The sequence below is a fragment of the Octodon degus genome, unplaced genomic scaffold (assembly GCF_000260255.1).
Source record: "Octodon degus isolate 3935 unplaced genomic scaffold, OctDeg1.0 scaffold00234, whole genome shotgun sequence".
NCBI lineage: Eukaryota > Metazoa > Chordata > Mammalia > Rodentia > Octodontidae > Octodon > Octodon degus.
In genome coordinates, this window is record NW_004524810.1 from 1563896 (window position 1) to 1569624 (window position 5729).

Consider the following 5729-nt stretch of genomic DNA (forward strand, 5'->3'; position numbering starts at 1 on the left):
CTTATTCTACTGAGCTATCTCCCCAGCGCCCAAGCTGTGTTTTTGATCACAAATAAAAATTTAAAAATTCAACCTGAGTATTATGGTGCAGGCTATAACTTCAGCTACTGAGGAGGCTAAAGCAGGAGACTTCCAAGTCTGAACCAGCCTGACCCAAAATAAAATCTCTGTAAGTGGCTGTGGATGTAGCTAGCCAAGCATGTGCAAAGCTATAGGTTTAATCCTCAGAACCCCAAAACATAAATAAATAGAAAAATAAATAATAGTGTGATGATAATTTCCTAACATTTTCTTTGTATTTCAATCATTTTTAATAATATAACCATAAATAAAATGAGAAAAGAAAAACTGAATTAGGGATGGCCTAATCGCTCAGTGGATTAAAGCGCCTGCAAGCAGGTGCAGGGGCCGGGGGCTCACTGAGACTGCGATTGAGACTGGGAATGGCGGCGCACGCCTGTAATCCCCACTCTTTGGAGGCTGTAAACAGGCAGATCAGTATGAGTCTAATCTAGTAGTGAGACCCTGAACACCTTGAAGACCCTTCCCCCCACAAAAAGAGAAAAACTCAATTATATCATGACTTCATTTCCTCTTCACATTACTCATTAACATCTTGATGTACATGGAGAATGAAATGACATGTACAGTTACAGTATGTCAGTGATCCCTTTGGATACCTGTGTTAACTATCTGGCTATTTGGAAATTAAGCCAGAGGGCTGGGGAATGGTTCTTAGATCAGGAACCACCTTCTTCTGTAGAATTTTTCTATTCTTTAGCTTGTGAAAGGATAACCACCAAGACTGGATTCCTTGGGTGTTTTCTGTGTTCTGGGCGCTGTACTAAGAGGTTTAAAACTTTGTTTCACTTAGAACTGTAAGAACCTTATAAACTACTTAGGATTATTATCTCCACCTTTATACCTGGATCCGTATACTCAGATGTGTGTTTTTTGTGCGCCTCTGAACGGGCAGCGGTAGGCAGGGTCTAAAGGAACTCTGGTAGCCTGTATATGATTATTTTTAGCATAATAAAGAATTACATGAAGAGTCATTTTTATTCTTAGCACTGGGCCAAATGGCAGCTGGCCACCAACAGTGGGTTATGTGTCATTTAATGACTTTTATATACATGACACATTATTCATTTACTTATAAATTGCATAAAATTGTGTATGTATGCAGGTGTGTGGTGTCAAGAATTCTTTCTAGTATTGTATGTACAATATGTTCATTTAGGAAACAGGTAGCGAAAACTAGAGATGAAGATAAAAGTCACCAATGAACCCAGTAGCAGCCTGAAATCACTGCTAATATTTGGTTGTACATTCTCTCAGTTGTTTTCATACATGCATATGTAAGTACACATTTAAACTAAATTAACGTACTTTATAGTTTGTTTTGTTTTATTATTCATCCAATACTATATCATAAAAACTATTATATGTCCTTAAAACTGCTGCCACATAATTATAACAATCACATGGAATTCCATTGTTTGTTATATTCTAATTTATTGGACTAATTTTTGGACTAATCTCCATACTTGTGAGTATTTAAGTCGGTGGAGAAAACATTAAAGATAAAGCCATGATACAGGCTTTAGATTTTTTTTTTTTTTTTGATAGGGTCTTGCTATGCAGTTTGGGCTGGACTTGTGCTCACTTTTGACTTCTTTTTGGCAGAACTGGGGATTGAACGCAGGCCCTTGCGCTTGACAGGAAAGCGCTTATTCCACTGAGCCATCTCCTGGGCACACTGTGCTCACTTTTGTAGCCCCTAGGCTGGTCTCGAACTCACAGAGATACTCCTGTCTCAACCTCCCAAGTGATGGGATTACAGGCATATGCCCCCATGCCCAGTTTGGGGGCCGCATGGTAGGTGCCCACATTTAGGGCTGAGACAGCATGCCTGGGGATCCAGGGCTGATACCACATGGCATGTGGGGCCAGGAATTGAACTCCAGTCCTTGTGCTTTCCAGGTAGGTGCTTATGTCTCTGAGCTATCTCTCCAGCCCCAGGCTTCAGATCTTTAATGATTAAAAAATAGTAAAATGTGTGTGACAAGTAAAAGCCTTCTGCTAAATCTATTCATCTGATTTTTTAATCTAAAATTATGAGGTTGAAGGCCACTTCAGAGGTATTTGTTCCATTTTCCTAGTTCTAGACTGGACTATATCACTATCCTAGAAACGATGTCTCTAGAAATTATTCTTGAATGTAATGAAGGAGATGATTCCATAGCCTTGCCCTACACCCTAAATATATAGTAGTTCCTTTTATGGATCCCATTCCCCTTAAGTCTATGTTTTTCTGCATTATGCCTACAACAAAAGATCCTCTAACACTATTATCAATGGTACTAACTGTACCTGAGGGCCATTACTAAGCCCTCTTCAAACTGTTTCTCCAAATTAAATGCATTTGACCTTTTCTTGCCTATGTTCATAATTCTTTAAACATGCAGACCCTATTAAATTGTGGGACCAATGCAGCTGGTCATACAGTGGTGAGAAGTTTCCTGGCTTCTCACACACTGTGTTGCAGCCACTACAAGAACTTGCTGAGTTCTTAAAATGTTAAGACTCCGGCCTGCCTCTAGGCTGCTGTGACAAAGACGACCAATCTTCTGTGCTGTACGTCCTTCTTGGTTGTGTTTAGAAGCAGCTTCTTCACTGTTTCAAGTTGAGTTTATTACTTTGGATCAGTTTCCCAGTGTCAGAGCATTTGAGCTTATTCCTATGGTCTTATCTACATACATAGTTTATCGTTAAAGTTACTCAAAGTTGGAGGCCCAGGAGATTATGCATACCTCCTAGAAATTATCAGAAGCCTATTTAGTTGAGTACAGCAATGACAGGAATGAAATCTACCTCTTCTGAGAGGTGTTCTCTTTTTCTTCAAGCTTAAAAGTTTGAGTAGATTTTTAGTATGTCATCTGTGTGGATCAGGACTTCATAGCCTCTGGCTCTGGCAGCTATAATTGCCAACATTAGAGATATGTGTGAGGCTGAGGGTATAGAGAAGGTAAGCCCAAAGCAAGATATGTAATTACCACACCCTGCCCTCCTGCCAGGAGCTCTGGATGTTCAAAGCAAATTAGGACCTTTGGACAGGCCTTCTTCTATCAGGGTGCACCATCAGGTTAACCTGAATGGGGGTAATCCATCTTGTACCTCTTTTATACACATTATTAGCTCAAGGTGGAAAAGGTCCTTACCTCTTTAATAGACCAACCACAGATCTAAATTTTGCTATATTTTATTCCTATGGTCTTACCTACATACATAGTTTATTTTTAAAGTTACTCAAATTTGGAGGCCCGGGAGATTATGCATACCTCCTGAGAAATTATTATAAGCCTATTTACTTGAGTACAGCAATGACAAGAATAAAAAGTCTACCTCTTTTGAGAGCAGGAAAAAAAAAAAAAAAAGGAAAGCACTGGGCTAGGGATCAGAGCTGGCTTCCGAGTCTTGGTCTCTCATGTGCTACCTGTGACCTCAGTCATGGTTATGATTTCTCCTCGACTTTTCATCTGTAAAATGAAAATAGTATTCATGTTTTAACTACTTCAGATAATTGTGGTGGGACAAAAGGTCATACATATAGGAAGTGCTTTTAAAGTAAAGCTGTGAAGTTTCTAAAAAGCTAGAAAATAGAAGAGAAAAAAAATATTCAGAGTTATGCCATTTCCTTAGAACTTTGAACAGTTACTTTATCTATAGCTAAGCCCTGAACATAAATGTTCTTGGTATTTCTGGAAGCATTGCATTCCATAAATGAATAGTGGACATGATGAACAGCTGTGGCTGGGAAGTGCTGAGAGAAATGACCAGACTCCTTGTCATGAATTCTTAACATGGAACCAAGACTTTCAAGAGCAAAGGTGACTTAGACTTGGCTCATGGTAGCTTTCTTTAAAGACAACTCAAGAGTTTTCTAAGAGCAAGTGTAGTGAGATTGTCCCCGCAGTGAGGAGAGTGAGCTACTTACGCTTCTCTCCTCAGTCACAACTTGAAGGGCCTTATTTATTTTTGTGTTCTAAGTGACACTTGTATAAATATTTTGTTGAGTAATGGCGCTGTGGCACAACTTCAGCTTATTTAGGACACTGCTCCACCCAAGGTGAGCAATTAACACAGGTAAGTAAACTCAGTCCTCCTGGCGCCCCACTCAGACCATACATAAGTAAGCAGTAATGGAAATGTCAAAGGGTGTGGGGCACAGGCCATGGCTGGGGCCGAGAAGCAATGGGAAGGGCAGGAGGAGGCTCCACAAGAGTGGAAAAAGCTGAACTATGCCATGGAATCAGTCCAAGTTTCAGTGTATGTGCTGCTGGAGTGAACACGGTTGGGAACCTATAGTCAGTAAAAATTAATTTTGACTAATGATATCAGTGTATCCAATTGATACAATTTAAAGTGATATAAGATTTAGGTAAAAAACAACAACAACAACAAAGAAAATGATAAGACTTTGCCCCCATTCAGTATAATACCAAGCATCTTAGGTTAAATGTGGACAGGAAGGGCCGTGTTTGCTCATGTGGTCAGGTTTTCTCATGTGCCACACCTGGGGAAGTATCGGCTAATACTGATTTAGCACTAATTTATCCCTGCTGGTTGGGGCCAGCTAGAGAGAAGAACAACGGGTACGTATTAGCGGGCCTCGATGGTCCCAAGAAAGTGGCTGGGTAGCAGTACAAATGACTCCTTCTGGAGAGGGGATAGAGACATATTTTCCAAGGACCTAATCCACTTTTAGCAGTTCTATGCTACCATACTAAAGGTTTAGTTTAAGGATATCCTAAGTGGATAAAATCAAACTAGAGTTTGTTATGTTTAATTTATTAATCTGGGAGCTAAGCAAACTAGTAGTGGATCAGGCTTTAAAATATGTAAGTCATTATTATTCTATAAATAGTAACTGTGAGTCAGGTCCATTTAGCTTTTCCTCAGTGAAATTCTCCATAACAAAGGAATGCCTGTAGTTTTATATTTTAAACATCACTAGCTGATTTGGAACCATAGAATTAGCTACCAATCATGTAAAACGATACATTATTTTGTAGCAATCCACATAGAAATTTGAAAGCTGTTTTCCTTTTGGTGATTTCTATGAGTTGGTGTCACTTGTTTTTTAAAATTTGGCTGAAAATAGAGAAAATATTTTGAGCCTATAATAATACTTGGCAAATTTCTTTCTTCTTTTTCCTCTTTTTTCTTTTTTCTTTTTTTTTTTTTTTCCCAGAACCAGGGTTTGAACTCAGGCCCTTGCTCTTGCCAGGCAAATGTGCAAATTTATTTCTAATCCACTGTTTCCCAAATTTGTCTGTCTGACCATAAACCTGAAGAATTTATTAAACATTATTATAACTCTACTCTTCCCCTCACAGACCTGCTGAATGAGACTCTCCAGGGAATGGTGCTAAAATCTATTTTTGGCAAGAGCCTGAAGTATGCCTGATGATTTGATTTGTTTTGCAAACAGAGTTCTGTTTGTGTTTCTGACAATAGTTTGGTTAATGGAATAGTAGAAAAGATAGAAAGACTATGGTAGATTACACATCTATGTATGAGGAACCAAGAAGACCAGCTGATAGTTAGGAGTGGGAAGGAAAGGAGAAAGAGAAAGAGTATTACCCAGGGTTCTCTCCTAGCCCATGATGCCAAAGCTCTTAGAACTCCCACATGTCCTTCTGCCCAGATTCGTCCGCAGTAGCTGC

The 5729-nt window shown here is 39.3% G+C and overlaps 1 pseudogene; it reads right to left on the reverse strand.

The window, feature by feature from the left end:
- Positions 1-2450, reverse strand: part of LOC101560704 — a 6450-nt pseudogene extending 4000 nt beyond the window's left edge.
- Positions 2451-5729: the final 3279 nt, after the last annotated feature.